General features: G+C 35.3%; 1 protein-coding gene across 3 annotated transcripts in view; it reads right to left on the bottom strand.

The window, feature by feature from the left end:
* Positions 1–15,627, bottom strand: part of LOC144972891 (uncharacterized) — a 41,982-nt gene that overhangs the window by 7,762 nt on the left and 18,593 nt on the right. The window lies entirely within an intron of this gene.

The following is a 15,627-nucleotide window of genomic DNA, read 5'->3' as shown; positions in this document are numbered from 1 at the left end:
ATTTCCGTTTGACAAGTATTGCTCAATTTTGCATTACGCCTAAAAGTTTTCTCCGTGATGCAAAACGCGTAATATGACAATGCTCCTTAATTATTTTTTTTTAATGTGGTACGCTTGTACCGAGGCGAATGGATATAAACATGGGCAGCAAGCGTCGTGTTGGCGTATAACGTGTGATGTATAGCTAGCGAATTTCTCGGTCTGACACCCGCTTTACATTTACCACGTTTTTAGGGTGGTTACAGTTATTTGTTTGTTTTTTGTTTTTTTGCCAGCAACAACTGGTGAGCTTTTGACTTTACCACATAACTTCTACGATAATATTATTGTTTTAAGTAACCTTCCTAATCAAATTATCTTAGACCAACTGTTGTACTCTGGCAAAATATTTTGTTTTCAGTTTTGCCATTAACATGTGTAACTGCCAATATCGGTGTTTTAGATGAACCTCTATTTGCCGAAAATTCTAAAAGGTCGATTGAAATTTAGGAGCATCTGACGTTTGACAACGAGATGTATTCATATGCAGGTCTTATAACTCGGTTAATTATGTTGTAATTGTTGTAATGAAAATACTCTCCAACAAACGCGAAATAATATCATCCAATACTAAAAAACAAGAACTTAATTTAGCCTATAATTGAGTTTGACTATCAGGCCTGCCAATAATATGTGCACTCGGCCGATGATCAACTTGAAAAATGATATTTTAGGATCCAGAAGAAAAAAATTTCCAAAATGATTTTTAAAAAGTGTTTTGTCAGTGTGAGACACAGCTGTCGTTGAGTCAAACTGACGCGGACAACAGCAGCAGGTGGGAAAATAAACTCCTGGCATGGGAGGATGGAGAGTTGTATTGGAATATTGAAGCAGTCTCGTGAGATAAGATGCCATGATGATGTAGTTCTTAGTGAGTTTGCTTCAAGAGCAAGAATACTGTTGTGTGTCTTTGATTCATTTCCAAAGAATTAGAAGAGATGAGATCACTCTTTCCTTTTTTAAAAAAAAATAATCTCTTAGTTATTTTCTTTTCCAGAAATACTACTATTATTTTTTCATAATTGTTTTAATTACTGCGTGGGCCTAATAAATATCTCCAGTGCTGTCAAAATAATCCAAATTAACAGCGCGCCTCACGAAATCTAATATATAAATTATGCATATATATATATATATATATATGGGGGGGGGGTGCGGCATATATATATATATATATATATATATATATATATATATATATATATATATATATATATATATATACTATTGGAAAATCCGCAATGCCTGCTGGCGAATAAAGAATATTACGAAAAGGACTCATTTATTTTAATTATTATACTACTGTACTGTGGAAATTAAAACAGTTAACGACGAATCTTTTGAGCTATCAACGATCAAAATCGGTCTGGTAATAAAGTATGTAGGTGAGCACAAATTGATTTGGCAACAGGCGGTCAGATGGCGATTCCCAAGCCAAATGACAGATAATTATGCCCAAGTCGAGTTTATAAACAATCATTTGAGCCAACGGATGATAAAAATAACCTTAATTTAGAAAAAGTTTTCAATTTACTTTTAATAAATCTGTAAAAAAAAATAATTTGATAATGTTTTAATGTCCCACTCATTATATATATTCCGTGGCAAAATGAAGACAATATTAACCCCTAACCCTCCCTGTAAAGATACGTCTCTCATGTGTGCAATAGGCGGTTTTCCCCTGATTACACAAAATCAAAGAAACATCATCATAGGTTGCATCATCGGTTGTTCCAAGGGATTTGATCTCTTGCATTGTGTACCATCCATAGCAATCTAGAGAGCATTGGTACCATCTCTAGACTGCTATGGTACCATCTCATCGTTTCCACACCTTGGATCATGGTTTCATAGTTCCCAAACTGACACGAACGCGGGTCGTGTTACATCAGGCGTCGTGTTTTCGTAATTTTGATTTGTTTTGATAGTGCCAGGGATAGGTTATTGAACATACTACCCGCTGTGTTGTACTCAAAGGTACTTTTGGTTTAGTTGCGGAAAAGAGAGAGAGAGAGAGAGAGAGAGAGAGAGAGAGAGAGAGAGAGAGAGAGGTGGGGGGGGGGGGTCTAGAAGAGCGGAAGAGAAGGAGGAATTGTATTCGTCTGCTTAGAGTTTCGAGTAAAAATTAAAAAAAGTAGATTCACCAACATGTCTCGTTTCGTTTTGTAGTGGATTTTTGTCCTGTTCAGTTTTGTTTTGTTTTGGGTTTTTTGTTTTGTTTTTTTCCCCTTTATTTGCTTGTTCGGTTTTGTTTGTTTGTTTGTTTGATGTTTTGTGTTTTTTATAATTTTATTTTTGCCCTTGTCCTTTGGTTGCTTTTGTTTTGTTTTTGTTTTTTTTAAAGTGTTTTTGTTTGTTTTTGTTTTGTTTTGTTTTTTTTTTTTTTGTTTTTTTTTTTTTTTTTTTTTTGTTTTTTTTAGGGGGGGTGGTTAATCGGGTTGTATTGTTTGGATTATCTTTTTTAGTTTGTTCGTTGTTTCTTTCTTCACTTTGGAGCAATAAGACTCAGAGAAATCGTTATGATAATGAATCTCTGATAAAAGTATCCACAAAGTAAAACGAAAACTAAGATAAAGATCTGAACAAGTGTGTATGAAAGGTGCCTGTTCCTTAAATTCTTAATTTAAAACGATATCTATACCCATAGTTGAAAAGAAAGCTTCAAATGAAAACATTAACAGCAAATCGATCTTGAAAAGCGAAAAAGTAAAACCAAAAATGAGTGCAACAAAAAAAAAAAAAAAAAAAAGAAAGGAAAAAAATGTAGATATAAATTGGTTACTGATAACAAAATTATTAAAATGCAAAACTTACGTCTATTTTTTTTCTTCTATCTATCTATTATACTACCTATTCTAGTGAATCAAATAGGAGGGAGTAGTGATAGAAAGGAGAGAGAGAGAGGGGGGGGGGATGCACTTTGGCAAAACTTCAATAGAAGGAGGGGGCTCGGAATAGATGACGGAAAGGACGGGGGGGGGGGGGGGCGCAATTTGACCAAAGAAAGAGGAAAGAGCGCAGTTTGACCAATCCATAGAAAGGGGGGGGGGGGGATTGCGCATTTTTGGATATTTTCTAGAGAGGTGAAGTATAAAATGATTTTCTTTCAATCAAAGCGACAGCATAGAAGGTACCTTTTTCACCGGACATTTCGTAAGCTGAAATAGAAGGTAGGGGAGGGGAGGGGGGTGTGCGAATAAGCTTTGGAGGTTGGAAAAAGAAATAGACGGGGAGGGAGGAGGGGCGTCAATTTGATAATTTAGATTAGCGATCTATCTAGTTATCTATCCATCTCTACATAAAACTGAATGCCAGTTTAAGGCGGTGGAATTCAAATTCTTCTATCAAAATTATTGCATGCATTGCTTATATAATTTAGACTTGGAAGTCGAAACCTCCCAGCCCACCATTTAGCGAGAACCCTGGAATTTGTTATCTTTTCCGTGAGAGCGGATCTCGTTCTGTCACTTTTCTGGGATCGCCGCGTGCGTCTGTTTTGAGGGTTTGCAGGTGCTCCGAAAAGTGGGTCTTCGATAAATCTTTCTGTGGTTCCTTTGAACCGATGAGGCCAGGCACTAAGTATCGCCAAGACTTGAAATAACAATAATAAACATTATCATTAAGGGGCGATGGCAAAGACCTGCTATAAATAGATAAGATATTAAATTATCTAAGGGAAAAAGAGTTATTTCCGTGCTTGACTGGCTCACTCACAAACGTAGCTTATCAAAAGGGTTTATCTTGGTATATTTTCCCCAGAATTGTTGAGATTTGAATTGGTTGATTTTAAGGAAAACAGATTAACTTATTAGTGATAAAATGAACTTTTAAGATTAACAATAATTCGTATGAGCTACATATTTCATCACAAATATTAGGCAAATTGTTTTTAATGAGAAAAAAAAAGTAAATACGGCATGGATATTTCTTAAAATAATAATATATCATTTTTTTTTTAATTGTCAGATATTCAGTAATGATGGATAATGAGTGTGTTCATGATGCAGTAAAATGTGAATTATTCGCTAGTAAGTCTATAAATTCCAGCAGAATAAGCACACTTGAATCGAATATGATTGTAAGATGTCGCGTTGATGCTGTGTCCAGCACAATTCTGAAATACTCTATAGACATCGTCTACTTGATTGTTACACAAGAAAAAGAAGTGGGAGATTGATTGACGGAAGAGAAATTGAATTTCGACAAGAAAATCCACAGATTCACCATGGTCATTGTGAGCCACACAATGCTTCTATTACATGTACTTCCGCAGTGGGCCATATAGACCAATATTTCCTTGTTCATTACTTGTCACCGTTTATTTTTGGAGTAGCACTCTTACAATATCAATGACTGCATATACTACCGTAATCTGGGGGAAAAAATATTTAAAAATTTAGCCATAAAACTCGTCCTTCAAATATCGATCGATTTACATGAACCTCATCTTGGCAAAAACTCTCAAACCTGGGACTTCGCCCATCTTGCCTGGGACTTCGCGAAGTTTTTGCCAAATTTTTAATATGTGGATTTTTCCAGAGTACGGCAGTATAGTCAAGAACTCATTCACGCCTGAGTCGAGAGTCGTAGTATGTGAAAAGTGCCTTACCTAAGCTATAATACCTGTAATCATTTAATTTGATTGCGATAGGTGAAGATTGTATTTAGCCTATAGCTGAATACATAGAGTAAAGTTTGAGTTTAGTTGAAGTAAAAGAAACAAACAACAACAGCAAAACCCACAGAATACCACAATCTTCGTCTTGGCTTTCTAGATATCTTCCGAGTGCACGTTAAACAGATGGCGTAATTAAACAGCGCCTAACGAGTTGTCAATGTGTGTTATTTACGTAAACAATGACAGAATTTAAATCTAAAGGCCTGTGATAAGAGTGCATCTAATTTAAACAAATCCACCATACTATTTAGGAGGGGGAGAGTTAAAGTATTTGCCATGCTATTAGGTTGTTTCAGTGTCATTAAAAAAGAAGAAGATAATAGAAAAGTTAAAAGAGGCAATTATGGTCATAACATAAGCATACAGGAAAGAGAAGATAAAATTAAGTATAAAATATTTCCATTGTCTGCGCAAACAAACAACAACATCAACAACAAAAAATAACATGACAAATTTTAATTATTGAGAGTGGTTCTTCAAACAGGGGAAAAATTAAAACACAAGAACAATCTATCCTTGTGTCTAGTTTGAGGCCACAACATGAAGATCCTATCCTGACACACAAACACATTCATTGGATGATCCTGTCAAATCGGAAACTCTCCAATGGTACACGTAAAAGTGGTATTTTAGACCCTTAAAAGCTATGAAGCTGGAGGTTATCCCGGTATTTATAGCATTGAAATAACGTAACAATTTCTCGCTACCAATTTGAATATGACGCAAATCTATTAATTGCAAAGTTTTAACACTTTTCCCAAGTTATACCAGACCCAGCTATCCAATGTCTGATAGGTGGGCAAGTTTCAGTGGCGAAAAGAAACTACTAAAAATGGAACCCGATATACCAGTCTCTTTGCTTGTGAGTTGCGTACTCTACCAACTCGGCAACCGGAACTTCCCTCCAAAGGTTAATACTAACAAATTATATAATACAAATATTAAATGAATATATCAGTAAAATTAAAAGTAGAAAATATATTATATAAAAAAAAAAAACAACATAATATCTAACATTTTAAAACACACCTTATAATAATATGAGTTTTAGGCTTGATTTTGAGAGGTAATTCATATGGCTACCCCACCCTCAAGCTCAAAGGCAAGAATAAACAAATCAAGATTACATAGGATGGGATAAAATTCGTTTATAAACACACGGCGACCAGACCTACCATTCCATTCTTCTGACTATCAGTGCTTTTTCCACCAATGATTCGTTTCTTTACCCAGACCTTACTTGTACTTCTCGTTCTGCAGTTGAGACTGCTACTACCACTATTATTACTTATACTTTTACAACTAACATTACTACTACTACTACTACTATTACTACTACTACTACTACTACTACTACTACTACTACTACTACTACTACTACTACTACTACTACTAATACTACTACTACTACTACTACTACTACTACTACTACTACTACTACTACTTCTATTATTACTACTACTTCTACTACTACTACTTTTACTACTACTTCTTCTTCTACTACTACTACTAGTACTACTACTACTACTACTACTACTACTACTACTACTACTACTACTACTACTACTACTACTATTACTACTACTACTACTACTACTACACTACTACTACTACTACCACTACTACTACTACAACTACTACTACTACTACTACTACTACTACTACTACTACTACTAATACTACTACTACTACTAATACTACTTCTACTACTCCTACTACTACTACTACTCCTACTACTACTACTGCTGCTACCACTACTACTCCTACATACTACTACTACCACTACTACTACTACTAATACTACAATTACTTCCACCATAAATATTACTACTAAAAATACTTGAGCATTTATAAAGAGCAATATCCGCTTAACGTGCTCAAAACGTTTTACAAGAGGTCCCTAGCCAACAGCAACTTTTAATATGTGTGACGAGACATGACAACTGTTAGGCGATATTACAATTTTTTTCAACAGAGACAACGCTGTTAACGATCTGGTACTCATTTTACATCTGAGTACGGTGAGAGAATGTGAGTAAAGACCCTTTTCCAATGACTCAACTATGCGCTCTCAGAGCGAGACTCGAACCCAGGAACTTCCGATCCGAATGCGAGTGTCGTACCTCTAGACTACATAACATCACTACTACTACTACTACTACTACTACTACTACTACTACTACTACTACTACTACTACTACTACATCTGCTACTACTACTACTACTACTACTACTACTACTACTACTACTACTACTACTACTACTACAACTACTACTACTACTACTACTACTACTACTACTACTACTACTACTACTACTATACTACTACTACTACTACTACTACTACTACTACTACTACTACTACTACTACTACATACTACTACTACTACTACTACTACTACTACTACTATAATAATAATAATAATAATAATAAGAAGAAGAAGAAGAAGAAGAAGAAGAAGAAGAAGAAGAAGAAGAAATAATAATAATAATAATAATAATAATAATAATAATAATAATAATAATAATAATAATAAATAATAATAATAATATATACTACTACTACTACTACTACTACTACTACTACTACTACTACTACTACTACTACTACTACTACTACTACTACTATTAATTGTTTTGTTTTTGTGTCGATGTGTACTTACAGGTCTGATAATGGGCTTGATTTAACAATGTTGTGATAGACAATATTTTGCGTTGGTTTGAGAGCATTTCTATTACATTGATGGGCCCATTATAATTTTGGTAATCAGACATGTAAATAAGTGCACCCCGGTGTGTTTGTTTTGTTTTGTGTTGGTATTGCTTTGTTTTTGTTTTGTTTTTCTTGTTTTGTTTTGTGTGTTTTTATTTTTATTTCTTGAGGAGGAGTTGGTTTTGTTTGAGTTTTTTTTTTTTTTTTTTTTTTTTTTTTTTGTCTTGTTTTATCTTCTTTTTTTGTTTTTATTTTTTTTGTGTTGTTTTCCTTTTTTTGTTTCTCTTTGTTTTGTGTTCTTTTTTATTTTTATTACTTTAGTGTTTGTTTCTAGATATCTACATGTTTGAATAGTTTTGGGTTTTTTTTTTTTTTGTTTGGCCCTTTTTTTTTTGGTTGTTTATTTTGTTTTTCTTTTTGTTTTAGTGTTTAATCTATTTTTAAGGTTGGGAATTTGTCTGTTATTATGTTGTTTTGTTTCGCTTTCTTTTCTTGCCTTTGTTATTGCTTCTTTGTTATTCGTTGACGACGAAAGAGTACCAAAACATCCGCTTTCATTGTGTATCACGTTTTGTGTTTTGTAACTGATATGTTTTACTGCTCACTTTTCTTTTTCTTTTACTTCAATAATAAACTTTTTGTAGTGTAATTGGGTCATGGTCACAGGGAATCTGGAGTTTTATTGTTTTTCTTCTCTCAATTTTTTTTACCCTTAGAGGGCTGACAGCTTTATGCATCGAATCTATATTCATTTAGATTTTATTTTTATCTTCTCTTGGCTCACGAGGTCGCGTCGTGTTGTGAAAAATAAAAACAAGGATGAGGTAGAATCTAACCTGAAGTTAAACCTTTATATTCCCATTTATTTGGTGGTCAAATTCACTTTTCTTTTACACTTTTAACGTTCAAACTAGAAATGTCCACCTTTTTTGTTTTTGTTGGTTTATCTAAAGTTTTTGAAAATATCAAATTGAGAAATTAGAAGCAGGTACTGGTGCAAGATAAAGATACGAAAAATGAAACAATTTCAGACAAAGCAAGAAAGAAAAATACAAGAAAAAAAAGTCCCCAAAATCAGTCTGACACTGTTTTCTACAAACTTTTTCAGATCTTTAGCTAAAGCTTACAGCTTATATTATCGTTTTCTCATCTCGGCCAAGCTTGTTATACATAACATTGTGCTTTCTAGCATTAATCTAATCTTATTCAGACAATGATCCGTGGCAAATGATTTCAACTAAAGTGAGCTAACTTGCAGGTCTGATAACGCAAATTCATATGGGCCCATTTTATTTTGCATTGGAAATGCTCAAACCAACGCAAATATATTGTCCATAACAATTCGATGTTAAATTACCATGCCCATAATAAGGAAGAAATGTGTGATGTCAAAAACTGGTTCCAATCTCATTGGAATGTAAAACCAAACTTCTGGAGGACTGAATACATAAAAAATAACAATAGATATAGAGCGTTTATAAAGCGCAATATCCACTAAATGTGCTTAAAGCGCTTTATCTTGTGTATTTTATCTTCTGGTTTTAGAATGATAGCATCCTGTTTTCTAGCTACTTGTCATCCATCCTCTCTCTTTTACGTCCTGTAACCTTATGTTTGACTTCTCTGTCCTATTGCGTTCGGTTGTCAGACCTCCAAATATGTGAGATTCCAACCCGACGATAAGACTCCTTCCGCACTAGGACAAAACTGTCCCAGGACAAATTTGTCCTGTCCTACTGGAGAAAACTTCTATTCAAAAGGGGTTCCGCACTAGGACAGGACTGTCCCGGGACACACCTGCGCGAATGCATTATTTTTTTATTTTTTTTTTACAAGATTCAAAAGTTTATTTGTAGGCAATTGTCAATATAACTCATACAAGAATATAATATTTTCATCAACAAATCAAGTAAATAAAATCAATAATAAAGCAAGGCAAACAATGATAGTAATAATAATAATAATAATAATAATAATAATAATAATAATAATAATAATAATAATAATAATAATAATAATAATAATAATAATAATAATAATAATAATTATAATAATAATATTATAATGGTGATGATAATAATAATGTAAAATCTTCTAATTAATAGATTAGTTATTTAATAGTTTGAATTATAAATTAATAATTTAAAAAATAAGTCCTTGGTACAACTCTAATAATTCACATTTTATGAATCAACATAAGATACGACATGACGATAATGATTTTTTACACTGTACAATGGATTTGTTTACATAAGATCAAGAGTAATATTAGTGCTGCTGCTACTACTACTACAACTACTATACTACTACTACTACTACTACTACTACTACTACTACTACTACTACTACTACTAATACTACTACTACCACTACCACTACCACTACTACTACTACTACTACTACTACTACTACTACTACTATACTACTACTACATACTACTACCACTACCACTACAAATACTACTACTACTACTACTATACTACTACTACTACTACTACTACTACTACTACTACTACTACTACCACTACTTCTACTATTACGACTACTACATCTACAACACAACAACAACAACAACTACTTACTACTACTGCTACTACTACTACTACTACTACTACTACTACTACTACTACTACTACTACTACTACTACTACTACTACTACTACTACTACTACCCCACCACCACTACAACTACCACCTCTTCTACCACTACTTCTACTACTACAACAACAACAACTACTACTACTACTACTACTACTACTACTACTACTACTATAGTAGTAGTAGTAGTAGTAGTAGTAGTAGTAGTAGTAGTAGTAGTAGTAGTAGTAGTAGTAGTAGTAGTAGTAGTAATGGATGAAATAGAGGTTTCATATTTCTGTGCTTTACTACGTGGCAAAAAAAGACAAATTGAAAGAGAAAACAATATTGGGTGCATCCTTTAATGACCCAAAGATTGCTCAAGGGTCAATTCCGTAGACTTTATGGTGATCTCCGATCTTATCTTAAAATGACTTTCTTGGAATCAACTCATTTTACCCAGGTGCAAATGAGTACCAGTTCGCTGATGAGAGTAATCTTTGACGGACTAGCATCATTCAAGAGGATAATAGAAAGTCAGCATGGCTCGGTGGTACGGTCTTTGCTTCGTACCCGAAAGGCATCAGTTCGATCACCCGCTGATGCGCTGTGTTGCCTTGAGTAAGTCACCTCGCCTAGCTCAATTTGCGGCGCTGCACTGCGGCTAACGCCTGGGTTATACCTCGCCCTAGCTCAATTTGCGGCGCTGCATTGCGCTGACGCCTGGGTTATTCCAGTCTTCCCTTGGAATAGACCCTCGAGAAAAATTTCCCCTATGGGATGAAAAAGGGAATTTTTTTTTTTTTTTTAATTTTAAACTGTTATCTGTCTGCTCAACGCTACAGCAACATGGATAAGTTCCGGATTATAAGCTTAGGAGGCAAGATGGCCCATGGTTAGCGCGTTGTACTCTGGACTCAGAGGTTCTGTGTTCGATTCCGACCGAAGCCATTTTGTACTTTCTAGAGCAAGAAAATTTACTCCAATCACTCACTCCATTCAGGTGTAAAAGGGTACCTGTCAAGCTGGGATAGTAATCTGCAATAGACTAGCGTCCTGTTCAAAGGTTTTCAAATACGTTAATTGTCCGCTTCACGCTATTGAAACCGGAATAATTCCTGTACCATTGGCTACAAGGCTCTAAAGGAGTTAATTTGTCTTACAATGAGTCCAAGTGGCTCAGAAGGACTTACTTAAAAATATTTTCATTGAAAATTCCCGAAATAAATAACGATAAAGATAATTGATCCCACAAGGTACCGAATAGATGTGCGACACGTGACTGCTGTGTCACAAAGTGTGACACTTCTTAAATTATATTTATAAACATACGTTTTTAAATTGCCGAAAATGTTTATGTTGCTATGCCTTCTGTACGTGGTTTCATCACATAGAATTATTTTTTTGAATTGTTCTTGCTTTTTTATATTCAGAATTGAAATAAATAAATAAATCATAACTGTGAAATTGAATGTAAGCTTCAGTTTAATATACGAAAACAGATAAAATGGACGTTTCGGGTTTCCCCTTCATCAACAACACATGATGAATTAAAAACTACAGACGAATGAGATAATGTGGTAGTCGCGTTGTTAAGATGCATAAACAAAAAATTGATGGGCAGGAAATTGTATGCTACTTTGTGAGGAAGCACGAATTAAAACAGAGCAATAGAAATTTATAAAAGGTGCGTACTTAATTATGTTAAAAGAGGGTAGGCGGGTAGGAACTGTGTAATGCAGTATAGAAGACAGTGAACTAAAATAAAGTGTGGACTATTGTTGGAAAATAAATACAATGGAATTGGAAATAAATACAAAATGTAAGGGATGTAGGTATTAATATATTAGTGGCATTAGCAGTAGCAGAAGCAACAGTAGTAGTAGTAGTAGTAGTAGTAGTAGTAGTAAGTAGTAGTAGTAGTAGTAGTAGTGTGTAGTAGTAGTGTAGTAGTAGTAGTAGTAGTAGTAGTAGTAGTATAGTAGTATAGTAGTAGTAGTAGTAGTAAGTAGTAGTAGTAGTAGTAGTAGTAGTAGTATAGTAGGGATGCAGAAAATAAAGACAGGCATTTCAATTTTGACACGGCGCCGCCAAGTCTGGGACTTTTTTGTCCTAGTGCGGAAGTCTGCTATATTTTTCTACTATCACAAACGATATGAACACGGGACTGGGACAGTCCTGTCCCGTTGATTTTGTAGCATTTCACAACGGCTTGGGACACAACGGGACTGTTTTGTCCCGTCCCAATAGGTGCGGAAGATTACTCTAAATTCTATGTTACAGATTTGGGACAGGACTGTCCCAGGACAGTCCTGTCCTTATGCGGAAGAGGGTTAAGACGTTTGATTCATGGCTCATGTTCCTTGTTCCCCCACCCCAAGCCCCACAACAACCCTTTTTTTTTAATTTCTTCAGAATATCATTAAATTTTAATTAATATGATTCTATGCTTTATTTACCTTTTATTATTTTATTTTGTATCTTAAAACGTCGTCACAGTACTCATTCTGTCGTCCTCTGGAAAAAAAACATGTTTTATAATTTGGCCAGAAAACTCTTCCTTCAAATATCGATCGATTTAAATGGCCTTCATCTTGGCAAAACTCTCAAATATGGCACTTTTCGAAGTTCTCAAGAAATTCATTATTGCTACCATTATTTCAGAAAAAAATATCTTAAAACGGCCCTCCAATAATCAAGAAGCCTCGGGTTTAAGATATCAAAAGGATCAATTAGAGGAAAATATTGATTTGACAATTTTATATTTAAAATATATTACTAATAAGTTTGGAATCAATATTTCCGAAGGTAATCTGGATTTTGAAAATCTACCCCTACAATACGTTTCCTATCTATCTCTCTGTTACAAAGTAAACATCTAAATACTATAATTAAAACTGACTAAATAAGTGACTAACTGACGGAATAATATGTGCTCTGGGGCCAAGTTAACCAGTAGATCAAGACAGTACCAAACCTCAGTTTAAGAAAAGTCAGAAGACTTCATTTCAATTCTTAACCAGTTAACTGAACTACTCTGTAAAAACTCGTAATTAAGAATTTGGTCAGAAAACTCTCGCGAAGACCCAAGTTTGAGAGGTTTAGTCACGATGAAGGTCATTTAAATCGATCTTGAAGGACAATTTTTCTGGCCAATTTTTTTAATACGAGTTTTTCCAGAGTACGGAAGTTAACAAGTTAATTGTTTGTATGAAAGTAAAAGAAAATCTATTTATTTTCAGGATCCAGTCTAACCCCAGTTCATACCAGAATGCTATTTTTTTTAAAGATGAAAAACAGCTTTGGACAGATACCTGAAAAGCTGGGGACTGACCTGGGACGAAGACGAGGTATACATAGCAGCTCAAGACAGAGACGAATGGCGAGTCTGGACGGCCCAGTGTATCAAAGAAACGGGATGAACTAAGAAAGGAAGAAAATATCCCCCGTATCAAACTTGAACCCAGCATTTAAAAAAAACTGGTGTTCAGTCCCGAGACTATAATGGTTAACATTCCGTCGCGTCAAGACACCGCCTGTTCTGAATGAGTGAAAGCATTCTTACTGCACGTTTCAGAGTTCCCAATCATCGCAGACAAGCTAGCTAATAAATAAATAAGATGCTTTAGGCTTAAGAAATCAAAAAGTACAAGAATGTACTTGGGTACTCGGTCACAACCTTTAACCTTGCACGTCTAGACTACTCACAGCCTTCGTTTATTCACGATATGGGAATTGTAAACAGTAAAACATCAGGATATTAATTCAGACAAGAGCTTGGTCTGCTTTATCTTATTATCATATTAGTGTTGGGGCGGGTGGTCAAGGCATGCGGGTCGAATCATGGTCTGATATTTTGCCCAGTGTGTTTGCAGTAGTGTATGTATCTGATACAAAGTCAGACTCTTCCCCTCCCCCCCCCCCCCCCCCCCCCCACACACACACACACACATCACACATAAACACACAAACATGTATATTATATAAACCTGTGCGCGCATCCATTATTCTGACAGTATTTCGGTGAAAGGATAAACAGATCTTATCTAGATCTAGCAGAAAGCACTATCAAATAGACGAGTTTCATATGTTAGGGAAATTGCTACCATCAGAGGTCGTGATAAAATCCAGGTGCCGAAGATTTAAGCATGGTTATTGAAGACCATTTTGGGTCAATCGTCTCGAGAGAGCACCCTTCGAGCGTCGCCTTCTTCTTGATTGTTCAGCTATGTAGTATGGTGGGATGAACTCGCCTTTGGACAGGTTTGAGTCCCGCTCTGAACGGCGTATACTTGAGTCCTTATGACAACGTTCTTCACTCGTATTCTCTCACCGTACTCATGTGTAAAATGAGTATCTAGCAGTTAACATCGTTTTATCTGTCCGGAAAAAAATGTAAAATCGCCTAACAGGCATCGTGTCTCGTCTACATGTTAAGTGATGCTGTTGGCTAGAGACCCCTTGCACTTTGAGCACGTTTAGTGGATATCGCTATATATTATAACTGCTCGTTTTGATTCAGACAAGCAGCGGCTGTACAGCCAGAGGATTATAAAATTGACTCGAGCCGTTTTCATCAAACTTTTTTTAAGCAAATGAACACAAAGGAACTAACAATCACAACGAAATCCCTCTATTTGGGTTCGGTTACCTTTAACAAGCCGCCAAGATTCAAGATTGTCACGGATAACATTGGCTGGCCCCTACTGTAGTCAGCCAACCTGCCATCTACAGAGTTATTTCATCTGTCTATCGATTCCAATTCGCTACCTATCGGTGCTTGTTTATGTGTGGACTTTTAGATGGTCTTAGATTTGGCAAAGAGAATACTCGTAGATGTAGTTCTATTCTGGTTTACAATTCATTCATCCCCTTTGTCATAGACTTAGCGAAGTTGGACTGAAGAGTAAAGGATTACCCGGGTATAAGCAGTGACGTCATTTGAAAGTCTGCTATTGCAGAGATGACACCGAAAGGGCGACTTGGTCTGTGTGTTATGGAAATTGTTCAACATGGTCTGCTGGAAAAAATAGATTTTACATTGTGAGCGAGGCGGTCGATTTAAATGACCTTCGTCTTGGTGATAATTCTCAAACATGGGATATCGCGAGCTCCCAGGTTAGAGAGTTTTTGCCGAGATTAGGATCATTTCGATCGATATTTGAAGGACGAGTTTCTTTGCCAAAATTTTAAATAAAGATTTTCCAGAGTACAGCAGTTTACTGGTTAATAAGTACAGAAAATATTATTCACATATCAAGAAAAAGATATCTCTGATAACTACATTAAAAATGTAAAAGCTATCAGAATTTTATTTTAGAAGAAAATTATATTCATGATGTGTTTTTCTAAATGCTTCCCTGCTCCTCCTTCATATCTCTCCCCACATTCACCAACATTTTAACCCACCACCCAGCGCCCCACCTCCTTCTTTTCTCTCACCTCTTCGATTCTTTCCAAGACAAATATAATTATTTCTACTCACCACGACTCACCCCGTCACCAATTTAAACAACTACTATCTACATACCAATCCCGACGTACGCTGGCAAAACACTTTCTATTTTACTTTTCGTGAGCAAACTATTTTTAAATAAATATCGATCATCCCAGCTTCAAC

Source organism: Berghia stephanieae, chromosome 5, assembly GCF_034508935.2.
Source record: "Berghia stephanieae isolate SIO BIC M18660-M18661 chromosome 5, UCSD_Bste_1.3, whole genome shotgun sequence".
NCBI lineage: Eukaryota > Metazoa > Mollusca > Gastropoda > Nudibranchia > Aeolidiidae > Berghia > Berghia stephanieae.
Note: the sequence above shows the minus strand (reverse complement) of the source record. Positions and strands in the feature narration are given on the sequence as shown.